Here is an 11,173-nt window from a genome sequence, read left to right on the forward strand (position 1 = left end):
AGGCTCCATCTAACATACTTTGGACATGTTGTGAGAGAGACCGGTCCTTGGAGAGGGACATCATGCTTGGGAGGTAGAGGAACAGCACAGGAGAGGAAGGCCCTCTACGAGGTGGACTGATTCAGTGACTGAGATAATTGGGATGGGAGTGTCAGAGACGGTGCGATTGGCACAGGACAGAGCGGAGTTTAGAGCTGTTGTACATAGGGTCGCTGTGAGTCGCAGGCGACTTGACGTCACGTAACAACAACAACAACAACAACAACAACAACAAGAACAACATATATAAAAGATCATTTGTGAGGCTCTATGAGGAGTGTGATGTCTGGATTTGAGTAAGAGTCACCAACAATGTGTGTTACGCAGATAACACAACCTTGCTTGCCGAAACTGAGGAGAACCTGAAACATTTGATAACTTGTGGTTGCTGTGAAGCTGAACACTGTGACACTGATGTGTCAAATGCGTTAATGGTACCCAAAGGGGACAGTGTTTGGTAGAGCTCCACAATTAAAACAAGCTTGGAAGCAGGAGCGGCATCCACTTCCGTAATAGCTTGCTTCTGGAAACCCTATGAACCTGGAGAAAGGATGAAAGTCACACAACTGTTGAGGATTTTCGGTCATAGGGTCGCCGACGTCTGACTCGACGACACTTTGGTAGTGATATGTCTGACAAGGGATTTATATTTAAATTTTACAGAATACCCCAGCACCTCAACAAGATAAGGTGAAACAACCCAATTGCAAAATGGGCATAGGATATGAATAATCACTTCACCAAAGAAGATATTTAGATGGAGGACAAACACAAGAAGAAATGTTTAAAATCCCTAGCTCTAAGAGAGACACAAATACTTTTCTCTCTTGACTTAACAAACAACAAGAAACGTCTTTTAGACTTTTACTCTGTCTTCTTTGTCAAATTGGATTTAAGCAAAGCTTGTTCTTAGTTCTGAATTTTGCACCAAATTTTTTTTCACTTGAAATTTAATTCTTCATCTTTACTTAGCTCTCTCCTTTTCTCACCTAGGCTTGTTTATTTTTTTTAATGTGTTGGTTTGCACATAAAATTTATATACATTGTGTTATATATATTGTGTTTCATTGATATACATTGTGTTTCACACATTCCTTTATTCACATTAATTTTCATATGATCATTCCTATATGCCATGTTTCATAATTTTTTTAAAAATAAAATCACTATTAATCTATGCCAACTACCACCTTGTCTCTTCAGAGCTGTATTAGAGCTATTCTAATTCCTTTATCGCCTTCCTCTGGCCACCAAATTCTGTGACCCCAAAAGGCCTCCTCTTCCCAACTTCAGCTCCCCTGTGCTTCTCACCTTCTCCCTTTGTACTTTTATCTACATTTTATTAGTTATTATTCTGTTTTTACAATTATGGTTTAAGAATTAGTCTTATGATACTGGGTTAGTTCACTCGGCATAATGCTCTCTAGCCTCTCCCATGTCAGATAGTATTTTATGAAATCATTATTTCTGAGTGCTGCTTGTTATGTAAATGTACCACAATTTCTCAATCTATTCAGTTGTGGTTGAACATTTGGGCTGTTTCCATGTTCTTGCAATAGTGAATAATGCTGCTGTGAACATTGGTGTACAAATCTCTGTTTGTGTCTCAGTTTTAATTTCCTTGTGGTAGGTATATTCTTAGCAGTGGAATAGCCGGGTAATATGACATTTCTGTATTCATCTTTTGAGGAAGTGCTAAATTGCCTTCCAGCATGGTTGTACCATTTTACAATCCTACTACCAATGTAAGAATTCTAGCCTCTTCACATCCTCTTCAAAATTTATTACTTGCAGTCCTGTTAAACATTGTCCCTGCTACTGGAATGAGATGATATCTCATTGTGGTTTTTATTTGGGTCTCTCTTATTGCCAGTGGTTTTGAGCATTTCTTCCTTTGTGAAAAATATTTGCATGTCTTTTGTCCATTTTATGATTCTGTTATCAAATTTTTTTTGAAGCACTGTAGTATCTTGTAAACTTTTTTTACAAGATCCTTGTCTGAGATGTCATTGCCAAATGTTTTTTTTCCAGTCAGTAGGTTTTCTGCTAACCCTATTGGCAAGTTTTTGACACATGGACTTAATCTTTAGAAGATCCCATTTGTCAGTGTTATCCTTTCCTGGTTGTGTATTTTTGGCTGGTTTTTGCCAACCTATTTATTTCATAGGCTAGGCTTTCTAAGTTTGCTCCCAATTTTTATCACATATGTTTGAAATATATCACTTTTTCCATAATAACAATAATCATTGGTTTTAGTCTTAGGGACCATTAATTTAACTATAATTCTTGTTATTGTTGCTAATTTCTGGTGACCCTATGAACAATAGAAACTTGACCTATGCTGTGCCTGGTATTGGGCCATAAAAAGAGAGGAAGCTTGATCCTCAACAAGATGAAATGATGCATAACTGAAAGAATGGGCTAAAGAATATTAGAAATGGTAGAGATGGTTCAGAATAGGACTATAACTAGAATTGTTGTTGTTGTGAACTCTTGAATCGGAACTGATTCATAGCTGACCCATAAGTATGTTTTCAAGCAATTATTCTCACTGGAGGAGGTTGCCTTTTATTCTTCTGCAGATCACCTGGTAGATTTGAACCACATACTTTTAAGGTTGCAGTGCGGCTTCTTACCACTAGACCACCAGAACTCCTTAAAACTAATAGATTGTTATTGTGTGCCCTCTAGTTGGAACCAGAGGTAGTTAATCTCATGGGAGGAGATTGCCCATCTTTTTCCCACAGAGTACCTGGTGGATTAGAATTGGATGCCTTCTGGATTGCAGCCCAGCTTCTTACCAATAGGATATGGTTCTTATAACTACAAGATGGAAAATTTTCCCTACCCTGAACGCTAAATCTTTGCTATGCTCAAGCCCACTGTTTTAGTCACTTTGTCAGCTTATCTTGTTAAGACTCACATTCTCTTTCACTGAACACCTAGGTTTCCAAGTGTTGTATCTGTATCTAGGTGCCTCCTGACAATATGTCCAAATGTTTTGTTTCCTTCAAGGAAGATTAATGTGTTCTTTTAGCAGTTTATAATATATTCAATAATCTTCACCAGAACCAAAAATCAGAGGAATAAATTTTTCTTCTATATTCATTGCTTCTGGAAACTCTATAAACTTTGATAAATGTTGATAGAAGTAGAGGGACTTCAGGCCTTTTGTTCATAGAGTCACTATGAGTTGTGCTCAACTCAAAGGCAATCAACAACAGTTTTTGAATGCATGGGAAGAAATTGAAAATATCATGTCTTACATCAGGAACACCTTAATCTTTAAACTGGCCTTATTGTTTTTTTAGTACTCTCAGAAGGACCTTGACATTAGAGTTCACCAATGAAACATTTCTTTTGATTACTTAACTTCTTCTATCATAGATATTTATTGTGGATCCATGTAAAATGAAATTATTGTCAACTTCTACTATTAATCTGGCTGAGATTTTCTTAATGAGATGTAATGCATACTGAAGACTCTAATCTTTGATCTTCTCCAGTAAGTGCTTAAAGTCTTCTTGAATTTTGTACACAAGATTGCATTATCTCAATAGTGCAAGTTGTTGCTGAATCTTCCTCCAATACTGAGGTCACATTCTTCTTTTCACTGTTCAGTTTCTCAAATTATTTTTTCAACATAAAAATTGAACGGGTATAGAGAAAAGCTATAACTCTGGTGCACATACCTTCCTTAAGTTTAAACCGTGTAGTTTAAACTTCTTCTGTCAAATAACTTCTTCTAATCTGTGTACAGGTTTCAGATGCTCTGATAGCATAGTTCCTAGTGACTTTAACTATTTAGTCAAAGATGATGCATCTCAGGTTGTATATCTCAGTTGGAGGATATCTACACCAACTACAGTTACTAGGAAAAAGATGAGGAGTCATTATGATTTACAGACTCAGAAATTGGAGGAAGGGTCACTTTAAATTGGAACCGACTTCCTTAGAGCTGTTGCTGTTAGGTGTCCTAGAATCAACTCCAATTCATAGGGATCCTATGTCCACCAAAATGAAACCCTTCTAGATCATGGGTCATCTCAACAATCTCTGCTCATTGTTGCAGTCTCTGTGTCAGTCTATCTTAATGAGGGTCTTATATTCCTTTATTGAATCTCTACTTTTCCCAAGAATGTGTCCAGATAAGATGTCCAAAATAAGTAAACCAAAATCGTACCATTAATCCCTTTAAGAAACATTCTGCTGCACTTCTTCCAAGGCAGATTTTTTTCTATTTTGTCAGTCTATATTATATTTAATATTCTCCCCCAATACCACAATTCAAATGCATCAATGCTTATTAATTTTTTCTTATTTATTGTTCCACTTCCACATGTATATTGTTTGTTGTTAGATGTCATTGAGTTGAGTACAACCATACCAAGCATATGAACAACAAACCTGAATTCTGTCCTTTCCTCATCATCTCTGATACACTGAGACCATTGCTGCAGTCACTATGTCAATCTGTTTCATTGGGGATCTTCCTCTTTTGCTGACCCTCCACTTTTCCAAGCATGATGTACCTTTCCGAAGAAATAGCCTCTCTGAGCAACATGTCCAAAGCGCACTCAGGTTGCACCTCTTTCAAGACATATATATTTGTTCTTTCAGCAATCAGTGTGGTATATTTAATACTCTTCTCCAATACCACAGTTAAAAATGCATCAATTCTCCTGTCATTCTTATTCATTTTCCAGCTCTCAGAAGCATAGGAAGTAATTGAAAAGACCATGGCTTGAATCAGAAACAATCTTGCCTTTAACTGACATCATAGATCTTCAGTATTTTTGAATAGCCCTTGACAACAGACTTGCCAAAAAAAGTATGTCTCCTGGTCTCCAGACATCTAGTACTAAGGGTGAATAGTCAATCCAAGTGAAATGAAATTACTGACAGTTTTAATCTGTTTTCCATCTATCATGATTTGGCCAGTTGGCCCAGAAGTAAGGATCTTTGTTTTCTTGATGTTAAGATGTAATCCATATAGAAGGATTTTAAACTTTCAATTTGGATTACATAATGAAGAATGAATATGAAGAAAAAAGAGGTCTTTGATTCTCATTATTGTCAATGTCAAACAATGAAGGCTTAGTTTGTTGTAGTCCCCCATAGTAACTGACCTTTTATATTACAGATACATCACAGATAGGTATACTCCTTATACTCTCTGCTTTCTGAAACTGAGGAGGACCCGAGGCACTTGCTGCAGAAAGGTCAAGGACTACAGTCTTCAATATGGATAGAGAAACCAAAACACAAGGAAGAATTCAAGATGCTAAAGAGCTGAACATGAGCAGAAGATTCCAAAGGTCAGCAAAGTATGACAAAGCAAAATATTACAATGAAATGTGCAAGGAGCTGGAGTCGGAAAATCAAAAGGGCCGAACTCGCTCAACATTTCTTAAGCTCAAGGAACTGAATAACAAATTCAAACCTCGAGTTGCCATAATCAAGGATGCTTTAGGTAGAATATTAAATGATCCCAGAAGTATTAAAAGAAGATGGAAAGAATATATTGAGTCACTGTATCAAATGGAATTGGCAGACACAGAAGAATTTAACAAATCACATATGAGCAAGAGCCTATGATGATGAAGGAAGAAGTTCAAGCTCCTTTGAAGGAAATAGCAAAAAATAAATCCCCAGGAATAGATGGTATACCAATTGACATATTTTAGCTCACAGATGCTGCCCTGGATATGCTCACCAAGTTGTGCTAAGAAATCTGAAGAACAACCACTTGGCAAATTGACTGGAAGAGATCTATATTCGTTCCCATTCCAAAGAAGAGTTACCCAACAGAGTGTGGAAACTATAGAACAATATTATTGATTTCACATGCAAGCATGATTCTACTGAAGATTTTTCAAAAACGACTGGAACAGCACATCAGCAGAGAATTGTCAGAAGGCCAGGCTGGGTTTAGAAGGGGTCGTGGTACTAGGGATATTGTAGCTGATGTTAGGTGGATCTTACCTAAAACCAGGGAATACCAGAAGAATGTCTATCTGTTTCATTGATTATGCAAAGGCGTTTGACTGTGCGGACCCTAACAAACTGTGGCTGACTCTGAGAAGAATGGGAATCCCAGAACACTTGATCATTCTAATGTGAAACCTATACTTGGACCAAGATGCAGTCGTCAGAACAGAGCAAGGAAACACTGCGTGGTTCAAAATTGGAAAAGGCGTACACCAGGGATGTGTCCTATCTCCATACCTTTTCAACCTGTATGCAGAACAGATTATCCGGGAGGCTGGGCTCTTTGAGGAGAAGTGTGTTGTCAGGCTTAGTGGAAGATCTATTAACAATCTGTGTTATGTAGATGACACAACCTTGCTTGCTGAAACTGAGGAGGACCTGAAATGCTTGCTGCAGAGGATCAAGGACTGCAGCCTTCAATATGGATTGAATCTCAATATCAAGAAGACAAAGATTCTCATCACTGGACCAATAGGCAGCATCAGGATGGATGGTGAAGAGATTGAGGTTGTTAACAACTTTAGTCTGCTTGGCTCCACGGTCAACACTCTTGGCACCAGTAGCCAGGAAATTAAAAAAAATGTATTGCGATGGTAAAGTCTGCTGTTAGGGACCTCTCCAGGATACTGAAGAGCAATGGTGTCACTCTGGAGACTAAGGTGCGTCTGATACAGACTATGGTCTTTGCAGTCACTTGTTATACATCAGAGAGTTGGACAATGACTAAGGATTACAGAAGGAGAATTGATGCCTTTGAGCTGTGGTGCTGGAGAAGAGTATTGAATGTACCCTGGACTGCCAAGAAAACGAACAGATTTATCATGGACAGGGTTAAACCTGATGGCTCTTTGGAGGCCAGGATTCAGAGGTTTTGTCTGACATATTTTGGACATGTTGTAAAGAGGGGGAGGTCCTTGGAGAGGGACATCATGCTTGGGAGGATGGAGAGATGGTGCAGAAGGGGAAGACCCTCTATGAGGTGGATTGATTCAGTGACTGGGGCAATTGAGATCAGTGTGTCAGAGGCAGTGAGATTGCCACGGGATAGAGCAGGATTTAGGTCTGTTGTACATAGGGTCGCTATGAGTCGCAAGCTACTCGACGGCACATAACAACAACAACATCTCTATTCATTGTCCATTTCTCAGATGCATAACAAGTGATCGGAAAGAACATGGCCTGAATCAGACACATCTTAGTGTATATTGTTGTTGTTATGTGCCGTCGAGTCACCTGAGACTCATAGCGACCCTATGTACAACAGCCCTAAACCCTGCTCTATTCTGTACCAATCTCACTGTCTCCTAGTCAATCAAAAAGACTTTGGTTTGAATTAGTCAAATCTGTTTTCAAAGTGACATTTTGCTTATTTTAAATTTCTTCTTCATGACATTCTTAACAGCTATATTCCCGAATCAAACAAGATAGTTTCACTTTTGAATAACTATTAATAAAGAACTCTGGTGGCTCAGTGGTAAGGATTTACGGTGCTAAATCAAAGGCATACTATTCAAACCTATGAGTTTGTTCCAACTAGATAGCAAATAACAATAACCATTTACAAGACTGAAACAAAAATTTAGTAATGTCTCAGGATACTACAATAACCCTGTTTGTCCATTAGGCACTATCGAATTGATCCTGACTCATAGTAAGTAATACTTTATATACAAGATACTGAAAAATTGCTTGACCAGCATGACCCATTGTTGCAGTCACTGTGTCATTCCATCCCTTGAAGGTCTTACTTTGTTTTGAAAATCCCACACCTTTATAACAAACATGTGATTTTTCCAAGTACTGTTTTTTCCTGATAATATGTCCAAATGATGTGCTATGAGCTCTCTAAGAGGCAGTCTGGCTACACTTCTTCCTGCACAGATTTGTTTTTTCTTTGTCCTTGGTACTCTCAATACTGTTTATCAACACTGAAATGTAAAAGTATCCATTCTTCAGTCGTCCTTATTCGTTGTCCAACTTTCAGACACATAGGAAGCACTTGAAAATACCATGGCGTGGGTGAGTCATACCCAAGTCTTTAAACAGATATCCCTGTTCTTTAGCACTTTAAATAAGGCATTTACAGCAGATTTGTCCTCTGCAACATATCACTTGATTTTTGTTCTTTATTGCTTCTTCCATGTTTGTTGATTGTGTTGTTGTGTATCATCGAGTCAAAATCACCCCGTAGCAGACCCTCCAGCAGGTTTTCAGAGACAATTAATCACATGAGAGGAGGTAACCTATCCTTCTCCCATGGAACAGCTGGTGAATTTGAACTGTGTGAATTTGGGATTATAGCACAGCTTTTTGCCACTAAGTCACCAGGAATCCAAGTAAAATGAAATATTTGATTACTTTGATCTTTTACATCACCTATTGAACAAGTTGTGGGGATTTTTGTTTTATTGATATTGATGTGTAATTCATACTGAATTTTATTTTCTTTTGTAAGAGCTTCAAGTCCTCTTTACTTTCAGCAAGTAGAATTGTGTCATTGCCATAAAATAGGTGTTGATAAATCTTTCAAACCTAATTCAGCATTGTTTTTCATATGATTCACCTTCTGGGATTATGTGTTTGGAATACAGATTGAAAGTACAGTGGAAGGCTAAAACTCTAGTTCACTTTTTTGCTGATTTTAAACTATGCAGTGTCTCCTTGTTCTATTCCATTGATTCCTTCTAAATTCATATACAGGTTCCTCAAAAGTACTAGTAGGTATTTTGGAATTTCTATTATTTCAATGTTATTCAATTTTTAATGATCCACACCATCAAGTATCATTGCAAAATCAATAAACCCAAGTGAACCTTTTTCTAATGAGTACCTCTCTCTGCTTTTAGCCATAAGCCACTCACAATCCCTAACTCCTCAATCTGTTTTGAATTCAACTTGAATTTGCCGTCAGTTTCCTGTTGATGCACTGATCCAAATGTTCTTAAATAATCTGCAGCAAGATTCTAATGTGTTATTAATGCTTGATAATTTCTGCATTCTGATGGGCTCAGAATGAGAATCGATATTTAGTTCTTCTAAAAGACTGACCAGGTCTTCCAAATTTCTTAACATAGATGAGGGAGCATATCCAGGCCTGCATCTGTTTTTTGAAAGACCTCATGTCATTTCCTGTCTATTCCTGGTGCCTTTATTTTCTCTTTTTATTTCATTGCTTTAAGTGAATATTTAACTTAGCTCTTCAGTGTTATGGGCTCTTGACCATATGCTAGATCCTGAAGTGCTTCAATGTCAAATAATTCTATCTAAGTACAATTACCCTGTTTATTACTTCCAAATTCTTATTTAATTTTTCCCCCTTCCTTATAATTTAAAAAAAATATTCATTTTTATACTGGTTTGTTTACAGTTTGTACAAAATCTCCTTCCATATTCTTATGACGCTTCTTGAATCATGTAGTATTTTGTTCATAATATCTTACAGTCCTACAACTCAAGGCTTTAGATTTTTTCTTTGGTCCTTTTAGCCTGAAGTATACCGAACTTGTTCTTCCCTTTTAATTTTATAATTCCTGTTCTTTGCACATTTCATCAAGTACTATGGTGAAATTTTGCTTTGTCTCATTAAGATGCAATTTGAAATTTTCTGTTCAGTCCTTTGATTTTTTTTTCTTTTGCTTAGCTTGTGAATAATAAAAAAAATTGAGAATCTCTTCCGACATTCATTTTGGTATTTTATTTCTTTCTTGCTTTTTAAATATGCTTGCTTTTGCTGTCCCATTATTTCAGAAGTGCATGGTCAATCCTGCTTCTTGATCTGCCTTATTCCAGAAGTTCCTCTGAAAACTGCCTATATGGTTGACCTTTCTTGAGTTTGAAATACTGCTAGTAAAGCTCCTACAATAACATGCAAGACACCTCTCTATGTCAGACGGGCATACAAACAGTAGAAGAGAAATATATAGCTCACTTACTAACTCAAGAGACACTCCTTTTTCTTCTGGTTTGATTGATGCTTAGTAGAAATATGTATGTTGAAAATAAGATACTTAAAGCAAAAAGAATATTTTTGTAATAAATAGATTTTTCTTGCCATAAGTTCTTATAATATGGCAATATCCTGTTTAGTTTTGTTTTTTTTCCCCCTTGAAAGTAATGTAATTGAATCAGCAATTTTGGCAAAAGAGAGAGAAATGGTTAAGTAGATTATTGCTACATACATTTCAGTCTTGGGATAAGAAGGAACTAAACTGGCAAGCATAACCTTCTGTCTCTTGTGGAGTATCTAAAGTAAAAGAATTCCCGTAATACCATCTTGATATGGCAGATTTAATATTTCTTTATCTTTCAAGGAAGTTCCTGGTTAGTCCAAATATTTACTTGTTGGACTATTAACTAAAATGTTGGTGGTTTGAACCCATGAAGACCTGCCTCAGAAAAGGGATATTTACTTCCAATAGGTCATAGCTATGAAGACAACAAATGACAATTCTACTCTGTAAAACATAGGGATACTATAACTCAAAATCAACTCAGAAGAATTCATCTGAAGATCTGGGCAGCCACTTCAATCAGCTTCTGAAGCACTGCTGAAAATGTCTAATTAGTGTTTGCAAAATGTTTTATTATTTTCAAAAGGACACTGTAGTATTTCCACAGGACTCGAAGGTACAATAACTGTTTGGCAGTCTGAAATGGTGATATATGTCTCAAGCTATGTTTTATATAATTTAAGACATATAATATGGCAAGACATAGCCATTTCTGGAATATTTGTGGTTAAAGATCCTGGTTTAACTGGTTACAGTGATGATTTGCAGGTTTGGAGCTACCTCAGAGAAATCTTGGGTGAAGGGGACTATTTTCAAGATTTCTTGGGATTTGACTTAGTCAGAGATCTTAAAAGGAACATAGTCTATTTTACTGATTTATACCCCACAATATTTTACAAAAATGTTACAACCTTATTTAAGGAACATTGACTCACTAATAAATTAGTAAAAATGTAAAGTAATTTGAATGGCATAATTAAGATCAAGGAAAAGAAAATATAAAAAGAATAAGGATCACTTCTTGGCCTTTTGGCTAAGATCAAGTGTAGTATCTGTTCTTGTCCGTTTAAAAAGAATAAGGAAAAGTCAAGAGTGAGATTATCTGTATCAGTAGTCAATAATGGATAATTCCT

General features: G+C 36.7%; 1 protein-coding gene across 1 annotated transcript in view; it reads right to left on the reverse strand.

Annotated features, from left to right (window-relative positions):
- GC (group-specific component (vitamin D binding protein)) overlaps nucleotides 1-11,173 on the reverse strand; it is a 64,855-nt gene that overhangs the window by 43,304 nt on the left and 10,378 nt on the right. The window lies entirely within an intron of this gene.

This window comes from Elephantulus edwardii, unplaced genomic scaffold (assembly GCF_000299155.1).
Source record: "Elephantulus edwardii isolate Elephantulus edwardi_28Jun2011 unplaced genomic scaffold, EleEdw1.0 scaffold00192, whole genome shotgun sequence".
Classification (NCBI taxonomy): domain Eukaryota; kingdom Metazoa; phylum Chordata; class Mammalia; order Macroscelidea; family Macroscelididae; genus Elephantulus; species Elephantulus edwardii.